The sequence below is a fragment of the Perca fluviatilis genome, chromosome 1 (genome assembly GCF_010015445.1).
Source record: "Perca fluviatilis chromosome 1, GENO_Pfluv_1.0, whole genome shotgun sequence".
Classification (NCBI taxonomy): Eukaryota; Metazoa; Chordata; class Actinopteri; order Perciformes; family Percidae; genus Perca; species Perca fluviatilis.
The window spans coordinates 19,728,619-19,748,223 of NC_053112.1; the positions used below are offsets into that span (position 1 = coordinate 19,728,619).

General features: G+C 36.8%; 20 non-coding genes across 20 annotated transcripts; all 20 read right to left on the minus strand.

Moving 5' to 3' along the window:
• Positions 1 to 448: 448 nt before the first annotated feature.
• Positions 449 to 663, minus strand: LOC120569665. The gene has a single exon (XR_005640939.1). It is a non-coding gene; the product is annotated as a small nucleolar RNA U3 (small nucleolar RNA).
• A 746-nt stretch (positions 664 to 1,409) lies between these two features.
• LOC120569683 lies at positions 1,410 to 1,624 on the minus strand. Its single transcript, XR_005640946.1, has one exon. It is a non-coding gene; the product is annotated as a small nucleolar RNA U3 (small nucleolar RNA).
• Positions 1,625 to 2,364: 740 nt separating this feature from the next.
• On the minus strand, positions 2,365 to 2,579 carry LOC120569670. The gene has a single exon (XR_005640942.1). It is a non-coding gene; the product is annotated as a small nucleolar RNA U3 (small nucleolar RNA).
• A 756-nt stretch (positions 2,580 to 3,335) lies between these two features.
• On the minus strand, positions 3,336 to 3,550 carry LOC120569617. The gene has a single exon (XR_005640922.1). It is a non-coding gene; the product is annotated as a small nucleolar RNA U3 (small nucleolar RNA).
• Positions 3,551 to 4,309: 759 nt separating this feature from the next.
• On the minus strand, positions 4,310 to 4,527 carry LOC120569659. The gene has a single exon (XR_005640936.1). It is a non-coding gene; the product is annotated as a small nucleolar RNA U3 (small nucleolar RNA).
• A 763-nt stretch (positions 4,528 to 5,290) lies between these two features.
• LOC120569689 lies at positions 5,291 to 5,508 on the minus strand. Its single transcript, XR_005640947.1, has one exon. It is a non-coding gene; the product is annotated as a small nucleolar RNA U3 (small nucleolar RNA).
• A 760-nt stretch (positions 5,509 to 6,268) lies between these two features.
• On the minus strand, positions 6,269 to 6,483 carry LOC120569633. The gene has a single exon (XR_005640928.1). It is a non-coding gene; the product is annotated as a small nucleolar RNA U3 (small nucleolar RNA).
• Positions 6,484 to 7,245: 762 nt separating this feature from the next.
• Positions 7,246 to 7,462, minus strand: LOC120569638. Its single transcript, XR_005640930.1, has one exon. It is a non-coding gene; the product is annotated as a small nucleolar RNA U3 (small nucleolar RNA).
• Positions 7,463 to 8,221: 759 nt separating this feature from the next.
• On the minus strand, positions 8,222 to 8,438 carry LOC120569643. Its single transcript, XR_005640931.1, has one exon. It is a non-coding gene; the product is annotated as a small nucleolar RNA U3 (small nucleolar RNA).
• Positions 8,439 to 9,194: 756 nt separating this feature from the next.
• Positions 9,195 to 9,411, minus strand: LOC120569615. The gene has a single exon (XR_005640919.1). It is a non-coding gene; the product is annotated as a small nucleolar RNA U3 (small nucleolar RNA).
• A 755-nt stretch (positions 9,412 to 10,166) lies between these two features.
• LOC120569621 lies at positions 10,167 to 10,381 on the minus strand. Its single transcript, XR_005640923.1, has one exon. It is a non-coding gene; the product is annotated as a small nucleolar RNA U3 (small nucleolar RNA).
• A 755-nt stretch (positions 10,382 to 11,136) lies between these two features.
• On the minus strand, positions 11,137 to 11,351 carry LOC120569799. Its single transcript, XR_005640976.1, has one exon. It is a non-coding gene; the product is annotated as a small nucleolar RNA U3 (small nucleolar RNA).
• Positions 11,352 to 12,107: 756 nt separating this feature from the next.
• On the minus strand, positions 12,108 to 12,321 carry LOC120569673. Its single transcript, XR_005640944.1, has one exon. It is a non-coding gene; the product is annotated as a small nucleolar RNA U3 (small nucleolar RNA).
• A 755-nt stretch (positions 12,322 to 13,076) lies between these two features.
• Positions 13,077 to 13,291, minus strand: LOC120569623. Its single transcript, XR_005640924.1, has one exon. It is a non-coding gene; the product is annotated as a small nucleolar RNA U3 (small nucleolar RNA).
• A 755-nt stretch (positions 13,292 to 14,046) lies between these two features.
• On the minus strand, positions 14,047 to 14,259 carry LOC120569653. The gene has a single exon (XR_005640935.1). It is a non-coding gene; the product is annotated as a small nucleolar RNA U3 (small nucleolar RNA).
• A 755-nt stretch (positions 14,260 to 15,014) lies between these two features.
• LOC120569628 lies at positions 15,015 to 15,229 on the minus strand. Its single transcript, XR_005640927.1, has one exon. It is a non-coding gene; the product is annotated as a small nucleolar RNA U3 (small nucleolar RNA).
• A 754-nt stretch (positions 15,230 to 15,983) lies between these two features.
• On the minus strand, positions 15,984 to 16,199 carry LOC120569541. The gene has a single exon (XR_005640891.1). It is a non-coding gene; the product is annotated as a small nucleolar RNA U3 (small nucleolar RNA).
• Positions 16,200 to 16,953: 754 nt separating this feature from the next.
• LOC120569680 lies at positions 16,954 to 17,168 on the minus strand. The gene has a single exon (XR_005640945.1). It is a non-coding gene; the product is annotated as a small nucleolar RNA U3 (small nucleolar RNA).
• A 755-nt stretch (positions 17,169 to 17,923) lies between these two features.
• On the minus strand, positions 17,924 to 18,138 carry LOC120569646. The gene has a single exon (XR_005640933.1). It is a non-coding gene; the product is annotated as a small nucleolar RNA U3 (small nucleolar RNA).
• A 1,126-nt stretch (positions 18,139 to 19,264) lies between these two features.
• Positions 19,265 to 19,480, minus strand: LOC120569711. The gene has a single exon (XR_005640951.1). It is a non-coding gene; the product is annotated as a small nucleolar RNA U3 (small nucleolar RNA).
• Between the last annotated feature and the right edge of the window lie 125 nt (positions 19,481 to 19,605).

Genomic DNA, 19,605 nt, shown 5'->3' on the forward strand with positions numbered 1-19,605 from the left:
TGCTGCATTTAGACTTCAGCCACTGTTTCAACCTCCACACCTGAGTAAAGTGGAAAAAACTTAAATGAATACATGCCAATCAAGCACAGCCTGTAATGGCCACACAGTCTGATTAGTCAAGTGAAAACACCTGTGTGAGTGTAACATATATATGTAGAGATGGTCATTCAAACAATGCACCTTTTTGACATTTTGACATGTCACAGTAGGAAAAGCAAAGGTATAAATAAAAATGAATTATGGCTGAACGCCATTTATATTTTTACAAAAGAAATAAGACGTTACAATGTCAAGAAAGTAGATACTAATCCTTAATATTGGTAGATCCTTCTCAAGTAATCTTGTCCACCACCCAAGCATTTCAAGATTGGCAGTCACTTAAATTAAACACAAAGTTTGACATTTGTTAATATATTCACTCGTATTAGCTTTCTACATACATGCTACTACCACTCTGACCATATTCCCTTCCTCAATGCTTCATAAAGAAGCAAAGAGCAATCATCAATGACAACGAGCATATGAACTGAATCATTACTCGCTGCACCTTCATGCTCTGAAAGGAATATCACAACTCATCATCATGGTTAGCGAGACCAAACGCTTTAGAAACACATTTCTCCAGTCAGAAACTATAGAAATGATCCCTGAAAGTATAGTCTTGGGTTGACTGAGCTTGAGAACTTCATCTCATTCACTACAGAGTGATTGTCACTCAGGGTCTAGAGGTACAGAAGCTAATCATTACGGGCCTCAGATGACTCTGAGGTGAGAGAATCTATTAGATTTTTAAGAAGACCAATGTGTAGATTGAATTAGATTTTCATTCACTGTTTGTCTCAATAATTCTGTTTCCTACTTATTTTCTACAATAAATGCTCCGTTCATTTCTTTGCATTCAAACTGGTTCTTAACATTTCTCGAATTGAACGACCAAGCTCGTCATTCACAGACCAAAGGATGGTTGAACCTGCTGCATTTAGACTTCAGCCACTGTTTCAACCTCCACACCTGAGTAAAGTGGAAAAAACTTAAATGAATACATGCCAATCAAGCACAGCCTGTAATGGCCACACAGTCTGATTAGTCAAGTGAAAACACCTGTGTGAGTGTAACATATATATGTAGAGATGGTCATTCAACAATGCACCTTTTTGACATGTCACAGTAGGAAAAGAAGTAAAAAAAAATAAATTATGGCTGAACGCCATTTATATTTTTACAAAAGAAATAAGACGCGTTAACAAAGTCAAAAAGTAGATACTGATCCTTGAGATTGGTAGATCCTTCTCGAGATAATCTTGTCCACCTACCCAAGCATTTCAAGTTTGGCAGTAACTTAAATTAAACACAAAGTTTGACATTTGTTATTATATTCACTGTCGTAGTTTTTCTACATACATGCTACTACCACTCTGACCATATTCCCTTCCTCAATGCTTCATAAAGAAGCAAAGAGCAATCATCAATGACAAAGAGCATATGAACTGAATCATTACTCGCTGCACCTTCATGCTCTGAAAAGGAATATCACAACTCTCATCATGGTTAGCGCGACCAAACGCTTTAGAAACACATTTCTCAAGTCAGAAACTATAGAAATGATCCCTGAAAGTATAGTCTTGGGTTGACTGAGGGTGAGAACTTCATCTCATTCACTACAGAGTGATTGTCACTCAGCTAATCATTACGGGCCTCAGATGACTCTGAGGTGAGAGAATCTATTAGATTTTTAAGAAGACCAATGTGTAGATTGAATTAGATTTTCATTCACTGTTTGTCTCAATAATTCTGTTTCCTAATTATTTTCTACAATAAATGCTCTGTTCATTTCTTTGCATTCAAACTGGTTCTTAACATTTCTCGAATTGAACGACCAAGCTCGTCATTCACAGACCAAAGGATGGTTGAACCTGCTGCATTTAGACTTCAGCCACTGTTTCAACCTCCACACCTGAGTAAAGTGGAAAAAACTTAAATGAATACATGCCAATCAAGCACAGCCTGTAATGGCCACACAGTCTGATTAGTCAAGTGAAAACACCTGTGTGAGTGTAACATATATGTAGAGATGGTCATTCAAACAATGCACCTTTTTGACATTTTGACATGTCACAGTAGGAAAAGCAAAGGTATAAATAAAAATGAATTATGGCTGAACGCCATTTATATTTTTACAAAAGAAATAAGACATTACAATGTCAAGAAAGTAGATACTGATCCTTGAGATTGGTAGATCCTTCTCGAGTAATCTTGTCCACCACCCAAGCATTTCAAGATTGGCAGTAACTTAAAATTAAAACACAAAGTTTGACATTTGTTATTATATTCACTTTCATTATTGTTTTCTACATACATGCTACTACCACTCTGACCATATTCCCTTCCTCAATGCTTCATAAAGAAGCAAAGAGCAATCATCAATGACAAAGAGCATATGAACTGAATAATTACTCGCTGCACCTTCATGCTCTGAAAGGAATATCACAACTCATCATCATGGTTAGCGAGAGCAAACGCTTTAGAAACACATTTCTCAAGTCAGAAACTATAGAAATGATCCCTGAAAGTATAGTCTTGGGTTGACTGAGGGTGAGAACGTCATCTCATTCACTACAGAGTGATTGTCACTCAGGGTCTAGAGGTACAGAAGCTAATCATTACGGGCCTCAGATGACTCTGAGGTGAGAGAATCTATTAGATTTTTAAGAAGACCAATGTGTAGATTGAATTAGATTTTCATTCACTGTTTGTCTCAATAATTCTGTTTCCTACTTATTTTACTACAATGACAACATTTCTTCTTTTTACATTCAAACTGGTTCTTAACATTTCGAATTGCAACAAGCCCCCCGTAATTCACAGCCAACCAAAGGATGGTTGAACCTGCTGCATTTAGACTTCAGCCACTGTTTCAACCTCCACACCTGAGTAAAGTGGAAAAACCTTAAATGAATACATGCCAATCAAGCACAGCCTGTAATGGCCACACAGTCTGATTAGTCAAGTGAAAACACCTGTGTGAGTGTAACATATATATGTAGAGATGGTCATTCAAACAATGCACCTTTTTGACATTTTGACATGTCACAGTAGGAAAAGCAAAGGTATAAATAAATATGAATTATGGCTGAACGCCATTTATATTTTTACAAAAGAAATAAGACGTTACAATGTCAAGAAAGTAGATACTGATCCTTGAGATTGGTAGATCCTTCTCGAGTAATCTTGTCCACCACCCAAGCATTTCAAGATTGGCAGTAACTTAAATTAAACACAAAGTTTGACATTTGTTATTATATTCACTCGTATTAGTTTTCTACATACATGCTACTACCACTCTGACCATATTCCCTTCCTCAATGCTTCATAAAGAAGCAAAGAGCAATCATCAATGACAAAGAGCATATGAACTGAATCATTACTCGCTGCACCTTCATGCTCTGAAAGGAATATCACAACTCATCATCATGGTTAGCGAGACCAAACGCTTTAGAAACCCATTTCTCAAGTCAGAAACTATAGAAATGATCCCTGAAAGTATAGTCTTGGGTTGACTGAGCGTGAGAACTTCATCTCATTCACTACAGAGTGATTGTCACTCAGGGTCTAGAGGTACAGAAGCTAATCATTACGGGCCTCAGATGACTCTGAGGTGAGAGAATCTATTAGATTTTTAAGAAGACCAATGTGTAGATTGAATTAGATTTTCATTCACTGTTTGTCTCAATAATTCTGTTTCCTACTTATTTTCTACAATAAATATTGCTCCGTTCATTTCTTTGCATTCAAACTGGTTCTTAACATTTCCGAATTGAACGCCAAGCTCGTCATTCACAGACCAAAGGATGGTTGAACCTGCTGCATTTAGACTTCAGCCACTGTTTCAACCTCCACACCTGAGTAAAGTGGAAAAAACTTAAATGAATACATCGCCAATCAAGCACAGCCTGTAATGGCCACACAGTCTGATTAGTCAGAGTGAAAACACCTGTGTGAGTGTAACATATATATGTAGAGATGGTCATTCAAACAATGCACCTTTTTGACATTTTGACATGTCACAGTAGGAAAAGCAAAGGTATAAATAAAAAGAATTATGGGCTGAACGCCATTTATATTTTTACAAAAGAAATAAGACGTTACAAAGTCAAGAAAGTAGATACTGATCCTTGAGATTGGTAGATCCTTCTCGAATAATCTTGTCCACCACCCAAGCATTTCAAGATTGGCAGTAACTTAAATTAAACACAAAGTTTGACATTTGTTATTATATTCACTGCGTTTAGTTTTCTACATACATGCTACTACCACTCTGACCATATTCCCTTCCTCAATGCTTCATAAAGAAGCAAAGAGCAATCATCAATGACAAAGAGCATATGAACTGAATCATTACTTCGCTGCACCTTCATGCTCTGAAAGGAATATCACAACTCATCATCATGGTTAGCGGAGACGCAAACGCTTTAGAAACACATTTCTCAAGTCAGAAACTATAGAAATGATCCCTGAAAGTATAGTCTTGGGTTGACTGAGCGTGAGAACTTCATCTCATTCACTACAGAGTGATTGTCACTCGAGGTCTAGAGGTACAGAAGCTAATCATTACGGGCCTCAGATGACTCTGAGGTGAGAGAATCTATTAGATTTTTAAGAAGACCAATGTGTAGATTGAATTAGATTTTCATTCACTGTTTGTCTCAATAATTCTGTTTCCTACTTATTTTCTACAATAAATGCTCCGTTCATTTCTTTGCATTCAAACTGGTTCTTAACATTTCTCGAATTGAACGACCAAGCTCGTCATTCACAGACCAAAGGATGGTTGAACCTGCTGCATTTAGACTGTCAGCCACTGTTTAACCGCCACCCAACCTGAGTAAAGTGGAAAAAACTTAAATGAATACATGCCAATCAAGCACAGCCTGTAATGGCCACACAGTCTGATTAGTCAAGTGAAAACACCTGTGTGGGGTGTAACATATATATGTAGAGATGGTCATTCAAACAATGCACCTTTTTGACATTTTGACATGTCACAGTAGGAAAAGCAAAGGTATAAATAAAAAGAATTATGGCTGAACGCCATTTATATTTTTACAAAAGAAATAAGACGTTACAAAGTCAAGAAAGTAGATAACGATCCTTGAGATTGGTAGATCCTTCTCGAATAATCTTGTCCACCACCCAAGCATTTCAAAGATTGGCAGTAACTTAAATTAAACACAAAGTTTGACATTTGTGTTATTATATTCACTTCATTATAGTTTTCTACATACATGCTACTACCACTCTGACCATATTCCCTTTCCTCAATGCTTCATAAAGAAGCGCAAGAGCAATCATCAATGACAAAGAGCATATGAACTGAATCATTACTCGCTGCACCTTCATGCCTCCGAAAGGAATATCACAACTCATCATCATGGTTAGCGAGACCAAACGCTTTAGAAACACATTTCTCAAGTCAGAAACTATAGAAATGATCCCTGAAAGTATAGTCTTGGGTTGACTGAGGGTGAGAACTTCATCTCATTCACTACAGAGTGATTGTCACTCAGGGTCTAGAGGTACAGAAGCTAATCATTACGGGCCCTCAGATGACTCTGAGGTGAGAGAATCTATTAGATTTTTAAGAAGACCAATGTGTAGATTGAATTAGATTTTCATTCACTGTTTGTCTCAATAATTCTGTTTCCTACTTATTTTCTACAATTAATGCTCCGTTCATTTCTTTGCATTCAAACTGGTTCTTAACATTTCTCGAATTGAACGACCAAGCTCGTCATTCACAGACCAAAGGATGGTTGAACCTGCTGCATTTAGACTTCAGCCACTGTTTCAACCTCCACACCTGAGTAAAGTGGAAAAAACTTAAATGAATACATGCCAATCAAGCACAGCCTGTAATGGCCACACAGTCTGATTAGTCAAGTAAAACACCTGTGTGAGTGTAACATATATATGTAGAGATGGTCATTCAAAACAATGTCCTTTTGACATTTTGACATGTCACAGTAGGAAAAGCAAAGGTATAAATAAAATGAATTATGGCTGAACGCCATTTATATTTTACAAAAAAAAAAAAAAAAAGACGTTACAAAGTCAAGAAAGTAGATACTGATCCTTGAGATTGGTAGATCCTTCTCGAATAATCTTGTCCACCACCCAAGCATTTCCAAGATTGGCAGTAACTTAAATTAAACACAAAGTTTGACATTTGTTATTATATTCACTCGTATTAGTTTTCTACATACATGCTACTACCACTCTGACCATATTCCCTTCCTCAATGCTTCAAAAGAAGCAAAGAGCAATCATCAATGACAAAGAGCATATGAACTGAATCATTACTCGCTGCACCTTCATGCTCTGAAAGGAATATCACAACTCATCATCATGGTTAGCGAGACGCAAACGCTTTAGAAACACATTTCTCAAGTCAGAAACTATAGAAATGATCCCTGAAAGTATAGTCTTGGGTTGACTGGGGCGTGAGAACTTCATCTCATTCACTACAGAGTGATTGTCACTCCAGGGTCTAGAGGTACAGAAGCTAATCATTACGGGCCTCAGATGACTCTGAGGTGAGAGAATCTATTAGAGATTTTAAGAAGACCAATGTGTAGATTGAATTAGATTTTCATTCACTGTTTGTCTCAATAATTCGTTTTCCTACTTATTTTCTACAATAAATGCTCCGTTCATTTCTTTGCATTCAAACTGGTTCTTAACATTTCTCGAATTGAAACGACCAAGCTCGTCATTCACAGACCAAAGGATGGTTGAACCTGCTGCATTTAGACTTCAGCCACTGTTTCAACCTCCACACCTGAGTAAAGTGGAAAAAACTTAAATGAATACATGCCAATCAAGCACAGCCTGTAATGGCCACACAGTCTGATTAGTCAAGGTGAAAACACCTGTGTGAGTGTAACATATATATGTAGAGATGGTCATTCAAACAATGCACCTTTTTGACATTTTGACATGTCACAGTAGGAAAAGCAAAGGTATAAATAAAAATGAATTATGGCTGAACGCCATGCTTTTATTTTTTAAAGAAATAAGACGTTACAAAGTCAAGAAAGTAGATATTGATCCTTGAGATTCGGTAGATCCTTCTCGAATAATCTTGTCCACCACCCAAGCATTTCAAGATTGGCAGTAACTTAAATTAAACACAAAGTTTGACATTTGTTATTATATTCACTCGTATTAGTTTTCTACATACATGCTACTACCACTCTGACCATATTCCCTTCCTCAATGCTTCATAAAGAAGCAAAGAGCAATCATCAATGACAAAGAGCATATGAACTGAATCATTACTCGCTGCACCTTCATGCTCTGAAAGGAATATCACAACTCATCATCATGGTTAGCGAGACCAAAACGCTTTAGAAAACCCATTTCTCAAGTCAGAAACTATAGAAATGATCCCTGAAAGTATAGTCTTGGGTTGACTGAGCGTAGAACTTCATCTCATTCACTACAGAGTGATTGTCACTCAGGGTCTAGAGGTACAGAAGCTAATCATTACGGGCCTCAGATGACTCTGAGGTGAGAGAATCTATTAGATTTTTAAGAAGACCAATGTGTAGATTGAATTAGATTTTCATTCACTGTTTGTCTCAATAATTCTGTTTCTACTTATTTTCTACAATAAGTGCTCCGTTCATTTCTTTGCATTCAAACTGGTTCTTAACATTTCTCGAATTGAACGACCAAGCTCGTCATTCACAGACCAAAGGATGGTTGAACCTGCTGCATTTAGACTTCAGCCACTGTTTCAACCTCCACACCTGAGTAAAGTGGAAAAAACTTAAATGAATACATGCCAATCAAGCACAGCCTGTAATGGCCACACAGTCTGATTAGTCAAGTGAAAACACCTGTGTGAGTGTAACATATATATGTAGAGATGGTCATTCAAACAATGCACCTTTTTGACATTTTGACATGTCACAGTAGGAAAAGCAAAGGTATAAATAAAAATGAATTATGGCTGAACGCGCATTTATATTTTATACAAAAGAAATAAGACGTTACAAAGTCAAGAAAGTAGATACAGATCCTTTGAGATCGGTAGATCCTTCTCGAATAATCTTGTCCACCACCCAAGCATTTCAAGATTGGCAGTAACTTAAATTAAACACAAAGTTTGACATTTGTTATTATATTCACTTCATTATTAGTTTTCTACATACATGCTACTACCACTCTGACCATATTCCCTTCCTCAATGCTTCATAAAGAAGCAAAGAGCAATCATCAATGACAAAGAGCATATGAACTGAATCATTACTCGCTGCACCTTCATGCTCTGAAAGGAATATCACAACTCATCATCATGGTTAGCGAGACCAACACGCTTTAGACAACCCATTTCTCAAGTCAGAAACTATAGAAATGATCCCTGAAAGTATAGTCTTGGGTTGACTGAGCGTGAGAACTTCATCTCATTCACTACAGAGTGATTGTCACTCAGGGTCTAGAGGTACAGAAGCTAATCATTACGGGCCTCAGATGACTCTGAGGTGAGAGAATCTATTAGATTTTTAAGAAGACCAATGTGTAGATTGAATTAGATTTTCATTCACTGTTTGTCTCAATAATTCTGTTTCTACTTATTTTCTACAATAAATGCTCCGTTCATTTCTTTGCATTCAAACTGGTTCTTAACATTTCTCGAATTGAACGACTAAGCTCGTCATTCACAGACCAAAGGATGGTTGAACCTGCTGCATTTAGACTTCAGCCACTGTTTCAACCTCCACACCTGAGTAAAGTGGAAAAAACTTAAATGAATACATGCCAATCAAAGCACAGCCTGTAATGGCCACACAGTCTGATTAGTCAAGTGAAAACACCTGTGTGAGTGTAACATATATATGTAGAGATGGTCATTCAAACAATGCACCTTTTTGACATTTTGACATGTCACAGTAGGAAAAGCAAAGGTATAAATAAAATGAATTAATGGCTGAACGCCATTTATATTTTTACAAAAGAAATAAGACGTTACAAAGTCAAGAAAGTAGATACTGATCCTTGAGATCGGTAGATCCTTCTCGAATAATCTTGTCCACCACCCAAGCATTTCAAAGATTGGCAGTAACTTAAATTAAACACAAAGTTTGACATTTGTTATTATATTCACTCGTAATGTTTTCTACATACATGCTACTACCACTCTGACCATATTCCCTTCCTCAATGCTTCATAAAGAAGCAAAGAGCAATCATCAATGACAAAGAGCATATGAACTGAATCATTACTCGCTGCACCTTCATGCTCTGAAAGGAATATCACAACTCATCATCATGGTTAAGCGAGACCAAACCGCTTTAGAAACCCATTTCTCAAGTCAGAAACTATAGAAATGATCCCTGAAAGTATAGTCTTGGGTTGACTGAGCGTGAGAACTTCATCTCATTCACTACAGAGTGATTGTCACTCAGGGTCTAGAGGTACAGAAGCTAATCATTACGGGCCTCAGATGACTCTGAGGTGAGAGAATCTATTAGATTTTTAAGAAGACCAATGTGTAGATTGAATTAGATTTTCATTCACTGTTTGTCTCAATAATTCTGTTTCTACTTATTTTCTACAATAAATGCTCCGTTCATTTCTTTGCATTCAAACTGGTTCTTAACATTTCTCGAATTGAACGACCAAGCTCGTCATTCACAGACCAAAGGATGGTTGAACCTGCTGCATTTAGACTTCAGCCACTGTTTCAACCTCCACACCTGAGTAAAGTGGAAAAAACTTAAATGAATACATGCCAATCAAGCACAGCCTGTAATGGCCACACAGTCTGATTAGTCAAGTGAAAACACCTGTGTGAGTGTAACATATATATGTAGAGATGGTCATTCAAACAATGCACCTTTTTGACATTTTGACATGTCACAGTAGGAAAAGCAAAGGTATAAATAAAAATGAATTATGGCTGAACGCCATTTATATTTTTACAAAAGAAATAAGACGTTACAAAGTCAAGAAAGTAGATACTGATCCTTGAGATTGGTAGATCCTTCTCGAATAATCTTGTCCACCACCCAAGCATTTCAAAATTGGCAGTAACTTAAATTAAACACAAAGTTTGACATTTGTTATTATATTCACTCGTATTAGTTTTCTACATACATGCTACTACCACTCTGACCATATTCCCTTCCTCAATGCTTCATAAAGAAGCAAAGAGCAATCATCAATGACAAAGAGCATATGAACTGAATCATTACTCGCTGCACCTTCATGCTCTGAAAGGAATATCACAACTCATCATCATGGTTAGCGAGACCAAACGCTTTAGAAACCCATTTCTCAAGTCAGAAACTATAGAAATGATCCCTGAAAGTATAGTCTTGGGTTGACTGAGCGTGAGAACTTCATCTCATTCACTACAGAGTGATTGTCACTCAGGGTCTAGAGGTACAGAAGCTAATCATTACGGGCCTCAGATGACTCTGAGGTGAGAGAATCTATTAGATTTTTAAGAAGACCAATGTGTAGATTGAATTAGATTTTCATTCACTGTTTGTCTCAATAATTCTGTTTCTACTTATTTTCTACAATAAATGCTCCGTTCATTTCTTTGCATTCAAACTGGTTCTTAACATTTCTCGAATTGAACGACCAAGCTCGTCATTCACAGACCAAAGGATGGTTGAACCTGCTGCATTTAGACTTCAGCCACTGTTTCAACCTCCACACCTGAGTAAAGTGGAAAAAACTTAAATGAATACATGCCAATCAAGCACAGCCTGTAATGGCCACACAGTCTGATTAGTCAAGTGAAAACACCTGTGTGAGTGTAACATATATATGTAGAGATGGTCATTCAAACAATGCACCTTTTTGACATTTTGACATGTCACAGTAGGAAAAGCAAAGGTATAAATAAAAATGAATTATGGCTGAACGCCATTTATATTTTTACAAAAGAAATAAGACGTTACAAAGTCAAGAAAGTAGATATTGATCCTTGAGATTGGTAGATCCTTCTCGAATAATCTTGTCCACCACCCAAGCATTTCAAAATTGGCAGTAACTTAAATTAAACACAAAGTTTGACATTTGTTATTATATTCACTCGTATTAGTTTTCTACATACATGCTACTACCACTCTGACCATATTCCCTTCCTCAATGCTTCATAAAGAAGCAAAGAGCAATCATCAATGACAAAGAGCATATGAACTGAATCATTACTCGCTGCACCTTCATGCTCTGAAAGGAATATCACAACTCATCATCATGGTTAGCGAGACCAAACGCTTTAGAAACACATTTCTCAAGTCAGAAACTATAGAAATGATCCCTGAAAGTATAGTCTTGGGTTGACTGAGGGTGAGAACTTCATCTCATTCACTACAGAGTGATTGTCACTCAGGGTCTAGAGGTACAGAAGCTAATCATTACGGGCCTCAGATGACTCTGAGGTGAGAGAATCTATTAGATTTTTAAGAAGACCAATGTGTAGATTGAATTAGATTTTCATTCACTGTTTGTCTCAATAATTCTGTTTCCTACTTATTTTCTACAATAAATGCTCCGTTCATTTCTTTGCATTCAAACTGGTTCTTAACATTTCTCGAATTGAACGACCAAGCTCGTCATTCACAGACCAAAGGATGGTTGAACCTGCTGCATTTAGACTTCAGCCACTGTTTCAACCTCCACACCTGAGTAAAGTGGAAAAAACTTAAATGAATACATGCCAATCAAGCACAGCCTGTAATGGCCACACAGTCTGATTAGTCAAGTGAAAACACCTGTGTGAGTGTAACATATATATGTAGAGATGGTCATTCAAACAATGCACCTTTTTGACATTTTGACATGTCACAGTAGGAAAAGCAAAGGTATAAATAAAAATGAATTATGGCTGAACGCCATTTATATTTTTACAAAAGAAATAAGACGTTACAAAGTCAAGAAAGTAGATACTGATCCTTGAGATCGGTAGATCCTTCTCGAATAATCTTGTCCACCACCCAAGCATTTCAAGATTGGCAGTAACTTAAATTAAACACAAAGTTTGACATTTGTTATTATATTCACTCGTATTAGTTTTCTACATACATGCTACTACCACTCTGACCATATTCCCTTCCTCAATGCTTCATAAAGAAGCAAAGAGCAATCATCAATGACAAAGAGCATATGAACTGAATCATTACCGCTGCACCTTCATGCTCTGAAAGGAATATCACAACTCATCATCATGGTTAGCGAGACCAAACGCTTTAGAAACCCATTTCTCAAGTCAGAAACTATAGAAATGATCCCTGAAAGTATAGTCTTGGGTTGACTGAGCGTGAGAACTTCATCTCATTCACTACAGAGTGATTGTCACTCAGGGTCTAGAGGTACAGAAGCTAATCATTACGGGCCTCAGATGACTCTGAGGTGAGAGAATCTATTAGATTTTTAAGAAGACCAATGTGTAGATTGAATTAGATTTTCATTCACTGTTTGTCTCAATAATTCTGTTTCTACTTATTTTCTACAATAAATGCTCCGTTCATTTCTTTGCATTCAAACTGGTTCTTAACATTTCTCGAATTGAACGACCAAGCTCGTCATTCACAGACCAAAGGATGGTTGAACCTGCTGCATTTAGACTTCAGCCACTGTTTCAACCTCCACACCTGAGTAAAGTGGAAAAAACTTAAATGAATACATGCCAATCAAGCACAGCCTGTAATGGCCACACAGTCTGATTAGTCAAGTGAAAACACCTGTGTGAGTGTAACATATATATGTAGAGATGGTCATTCAAACAATGCACCTTTTTGACATTTTGACATGTCACAGTAGGAAAAGCAAAGGTATAAATAAAAATGAATTATGGCTGAACGCCATTTATATTTTTACAAAAGAAATAAGACGTTACAAAGTCAAGAAAGTAGATACTGATCCTTGAGATCGGTAGATCCTTCTCGAGTAATCTTGTCCACCACCCAAGCATTTCAAGATTGGCAGTAACTTAAATTAAACACAAAGTTTGACATTTGTTATTATATTCACTCGTATTAGTTTTCTACATACATGCTACTACCACTCTGACCATATTCCCTTCCTCAATGCTTCATAAAGAAGCAAAGAGCAATCATCAATGACAAAGAGCATATGAACTGAATCATTACTCGCTGCACCTTCATGCTCTGAAAGGAATATCACAACTCATCATCATGGTTAGCGAGACCAAACGCTTTAGAAACCCATTTCTCAAGTCAGAAACTATAGAAATGATCCCTGAAAGTATAGTCTTGGGTTGACTGAGCGTGAGAACTTCATCTCATTCACTACAGAGTGATTGTCACTCAGGGTCTAGAGGTACAGAAGCTAATCATTACGGGCCTCAGATGACTCTGAGGTGAGAGAATCTATTAGATTTTTAAGAAGACCAATGTGTAGATTGAATTAGATTTTCATTCACTGTTTGTCTCAATAATTCTGTTTCTACTTATTTTCTACAATAAATGCTCCGTTCATTTCTTTGCATTCAAACTGGTTCTTAACATTTCTCGAATTGAACGACCAAGCTCGTCATTCACAGACCAAAGGATGGTTGAACCTGCTGCATTTAGACTTCAGCCACTGTTTCAACCTCCACACCTGAGTAAAGTGGAAAAAACTTAAATGAATACATGCCAATCAAGCACAGCCTGTAATGGCCACACAGTCTGATTAGTCAAGTGAAAACACCTGTGTGAGTGTAACATATATATGTAGAGATGGTCATTCAAACAATGCACCTTTTTGACATTTTGACATGTCACAGTAGGAAAAGCAAAGGTATAAATAAAAATGAATTATGGCTGAACGCCATTTATATTTTTACAAAAGAAATAAGACGTTACAAAGTCAAGAAAGTAGATACTGATCCTTGAGATCGGTAGATCCTTCTCGAATAATCTTGTCCACCACCCAAGCATTTCAAGATTGGCAGTAACTTAAATTAAACACAAAGTTTGACATTTGTTATTATATTCACTCGTATTAGTTTTCTACATACATGCTACTACCACTCTGACCATATTCCCTTCCTCAATGCTTCCAAAGAAGCAAAGAGCAATCATCAATGACAAAGAGCATATGAACTGAATCATTACTCGCTGCACCTTCATGCTCTGAAAGGAATATCACAACTCATCATCATGGTTAAGCGACCAACCGCTTTAGAAACCCATTTCTCAAGTCAGAAACTATAGAAATGATCCCTGAAAGTATAGTCTTGGGTTGACTGAGCGTGAGAACTTCATCTCATTCACTACAGAGTGATTGTCACTCAGGGTCTAGAGGTACAGAAGCTAATCATTACGGGCCTCAGATGACTCTGAGGTGAGAGAATCTATTAGATTTTTAAGAAGACCAATGTGTAGATTGAATTAGATTTTCATTCACTGTTTGTCTCAATAATTCTGTTTCTACTTATTTTCTACAATAAATGCTCCGTTCATTTCTTTGCATTCAAACTGGTTCTTAACATTTCTCGAATTGAACGACCAAGCTCGTCATTCACAGACCAAAGGATGGTTGAACCTGCTGCATTTAGACTTCAGCCACTGTTTCAACCTCCACACCTGAGTAAAGTGGAAAAAACTTAAATGAATACATGCCAATCAAGCACAGCCTGTAATGGCCACACAGTCTGATTAGTCAAGTGAAAACACCTGTGTGAGTGTAACATATATATGTAGAGATGGTCATTCAAACAATGCACCTTTTTGACATTTTGACATGTCACAGTAGGAAAAGCAAAGGTATAAATAAAAATGAATTATGGCTGAACGCCATTTATATTTTTACAAAAGAAATAAGACGTTACAAAGTCAAGAAAGTAGATACTGATCCTTGAGATCGGTAGATCCTTCTCGAATAATCTTGTCCACCACCCAAGCATTTCAAGATTGGCAGTAACTTAAATTAAACACAAAGTTTGACATTTGTTATTATATTCACTCGTATTAGTTTTCTACATACATGCTACTACCACTCTGACCATATTCCCTTCCTCAATGCTTCATAAAGAAGCAAAGAGCAATCATCAATGACAAAGAGCATATGAACTGAATCATTACTCGCTGCACCTTCATGCTCTGAAAGGAATATCACAACTCATCATCATGGTTAGCGAGACCAAACGCTTTAGAAACCCATTTCTCAAGTCAGAAACTATAGAAATGATCCCTGAAAGTATAGTCTTGGGTTGACTGAGCGTGAGAACTTCATCTCATTCACTACAGAGTGATTGTCACTCAGGGTCTAGAGGTACAGAAGCTAATCATTACGGGCCTCAGATGACTCTGAGGTGAGAGAATCTATTAGATTTTTAAGAAGACCAATGTGTAGATTGAATTAGATTTTCATTCACTGTTTGTCTCAATAATTCTGTTTCTACTTATTTTCTACAATAAATGCTCCGTTCATTTCTTTGCATTCAAACTGGTTCTTAACATTTCTCGAATTGAACGACCAAGCTCGTCATTCACAGACCAAAGGATGGTTGAACCTGCTGCATTTAGACTTCAGCCACTGTTTCAACCTCCACACCTGAGTAAAGTGGAAAAAACTTAAATGAATACATGCCAATCAAGCACAGCCTGTAATGGCCACACAGTCTGATTAGTCAAGTGAAAACACCTGTGTGAGTGTAACATATATATGTAGAGATGGTCATTCAAACAATGCACCTTTTTGACATTTTGACATGTCACAGTAGGAAAAGCAAAGGTATAAATAAAAATGAATTATGGCTGAACGCCATTTATATTTTTACAAAAGAAATAAGACGTTACAAAGTCAAGAAAGTAGATACTGATCCTTGAGATCGGTAGATCCTTCTCGAATAATCTTGTCCACCACCCAAGCATTTCAAGATTGGCAGTAACTTAAATTAAACACAAAGTTTGACATTTGTTATTATATTCACTGTATTAGTTTTCTACATACATGCTACTACCACTCTGACCATATTCCCTTCCTCAATGCTTCATAAAAGAAGCAAAGAGCAATCATCAATGACAAAGAGCATATGAACTGAATCATTACTCGCTGCACCTTCATGCTCTGAAAGGAATATCACAACTCATCATCATGGTTAGCGAGACCAAACGCTTTAGAAACCCATTTCTCAAGTCAGAAACTATAGAAATGATCCCTGAAAGTATAGTCTTGGGTTGACTGAGCGTGAGAACTTCATCTCATTCACTACAGAGTGATTGTCACTCAGGGTCTAGAGGTACAGAAGCTAATCATTACGGGCCTCAGATGACTCTGAGGTGAGAGAATCTATTAGATTTTTAAGAAGACCAATGTGTAGATTGAATTAGATTTTCATTCACTGTTTGTCTCAATAATTCTGTTTCTACTTATTTTTTACAATAAATGGCTTCGTTTCATATATTTTCATTCATACTGGTTCTTAACATTTCGCATTGAACGCTCAAGCTCCTCATTCACAGACCAAAGGATGGTTGAACCTGCTGCATTTAGACTTCAGCCACTGTTTCAACCTCCACACCTGAGTAAAGTGAAAAAACTTAAATGAATACATGCCAATCAAGCACAGCCTGTAATGGCCACACAGTCTGATTAGTCAAGTGAAAACACCTGTGTGAGTGTAACATATATATGTAGAGATGGTCATTCAAACAATGCACCTTTTTGACATTTTGACATGTCACAGTAGGAAAAGCAAAGGTATAAATAAAAATGAATTATGGCTGAACGACATTTATATTTTTACAAAAGAAATAAGACGTTACAAAGTCAAGAAAGTAGATATTGATCCTTGAGATTGGTAGATCCTTCTCGAATAATCTTGTCCACCACCCAAGCATTTCAAAATTGGCAGTAACTTAAATTAAACACAAAGTTTGACATCTGTTATTATATTCACTCGTATTAGTTTTCTACATAAATGCTACTACCACTCTGACCATATTCCCTTCCTCAATGCTTCATAAGGAAGCAAAGAGCAATCATCAATGACAAAGAGCATATGAACTGAATCATTACTCGCTGCACCTTCATGCTCTGAAAGGAATATCACAACTCATCATCATGGTTAGCGAGACCAAACGCTTTAGAAACCCATTTCTCAAGTCAGAAACTATAAAAATGATCCCTGAAAGTATAGTCTTGGGTTTACTGAGCGTGAGAACTTCATCTCATTCACTACAGAGTGATTGTCACTCAGGGTCTAGAGGTACAGAAGCTAATCATTACGGGCCTCAGATGACTCTGAGGTGAGAGAATCTATTAGATTTTTAAGAAGACCAATGTGTAGATTGAATTAGATTTTCATTCACTGTTTGTCTCAATAATTCTGTTTCTACTTATTTTCTACAATAAATGCTCCGTTCATTTCTTTGCATTCAAACTGGTTCTTAACATTTCTCGAATTGAACGACCAAGCTCGTCATTCAAAGACCAAAGGATGGTTGAACCTGCTGCATTTAGACTTCAGCCACTGTTTCAACCTCCACACCTGAGTAAAGTGGAAAAAACTTAAATGAATACATGCCAATCAAGCACAGCCTGTAATGGCCACACAGTCTGATTAGTCAAGTGAAAACACCTGTGTGAGTGTAACATATATATGTAGAGATGGTCATTCAAACAATGCACCTTTTTGACATTTTGACATGTCACAGTAGGAAAAGCAAAGGTATAAATAAAAATGAATTATGGCTGAACGCCATTTATATTTTTACAAAAGAAATAAGACGTTACAAAGTCAAGAAAGTAGATATTGATCCTTGAGATTGGTAGATCCTTCTCGAATAATCTTGTCCACCACCCAAGCATTTCAAAATTGGCAGTAACTTAAATTAAACACAAAGTTTGACATTTGTTATTATATTCACTCGTATTAGTTTTCTACATACATGCTACTACCACTCTGACCATATTCCCTTCCTCAATGCTTCATAAAGAAGTAAAGAGCAATCATCAATGACAAAGAGCATATGAACTGAATCATTACTCGCTGCACCTTCATGCTCTGAAAGGAATATCACAACTCATCATCATGGTTAGCGAGACCAAACGCTTTAGAAACCCATTTCTCAAGTCAGAAACTATAGAAATGATCCCTGAAAGTATAGTCTTGGGTTGACTGAGCGTGAGAACTTCATCTCATTCACTACAGAGTGATTGTCACTCAGGGTCTAGAGGTACAGAAGCTAATCATTACGGGCCTCAGATGACTCTGAGGTGAGAAAATCTATTAGATTTTTAAGAAGACCAATGTGTAGATTGAATTAGATTTTCATTCACTGTTTGTCTCAATAATTCTGTTTCCTACTTATTTTCTACAATAAATGCTCCGTTCATTTCTTTGCATTCAAACTGGTTCTTAACATTTCTCGAATTGAACGACCAAGCTCGTCATTTACAGACCAAAGGATGGTTGAACCTGCTGCATTTAGACTTTAGCCACTGTTTCAACCTCCACACCTGAGTAAAGTGTAAAAAACTTAAATGAATACATGCCAATCAAGCACAGCCTGTAATGGCCACACAGTCTGATTAGTCAAGTGAAAACACCTGTGTGAGTGTAACATATATATGTAGAGATGGGCATTCAAACAATACACCTTTTTGACATTTTGACATGTCACAGTAGGAAAAGCAAAGGTATAAATAAAAATGAATTACAGCTGAACGCCATTTACATTTTTACAAAAGAAATAAAATGTTACAAAGAAAGTAGGTGCTGATTAGAGCTGCAATATATCGATATTATATCGATATTGTGATATGAGACTAGATATTGAATTAGATTTTGGATATCGTAATATGGCATAAGTGTTGTCTTTTCCTGGTTTTAAAGGCTGCATTACGGTAAAGTTATGTCATTTTCTGAAATTACCAGACTGTTGTAACTGCACTACTATTTGCCTTTACCCACTTAGTCATTATATCTACATTACTGATGATTATTTAGCAAAAATCTCATTGTGTAAATATTTTGTAAACGCACCAATAGTCAACGCTATAATATAGTTACTATCGATATCAAGGTATTTGGTCAAAAATATCGTGATATTTGATTTTCTCCATATCACCCAGCCCCAGTGCTGATCCTTGAGATTGGTAGATCTCTCTCGAGTAACCTCGTCCACCACCAACAGGCCAAATATCGCAAGACTGGCAGTAACTTGTGTCAAACACAAAGCTTGACATCATTTGTTAATTATATTGACCCGTATTAATTTTCCACATATTTGCTACCACCCCTCTAAGCACATTCCCTTCCTCAATGTTTCATAAAGAAGCAAAGAATGATCATTGATAACAGAAAGCACATTAAGTGAATCATTATTCTCTGTCAGTTTCACACTCACAAAGGAATATCATGATTCATCATCACGGTTAATAAGATCAAACACTTCAGAAACACATTTCTCAAGTCAGAAACTATAGAAATGATCACTGAAAGTATAGTCTTGGTTTGAGTGTGGATGAAAACTGCATCTCATTCACTGCAGGGTGATTGTCACTCAGGGTCTAGAGGTACAGAAGCTAATCATTACGTGCCTCAGATGACTCTGAGGTGAGAGAATCTATTAGATT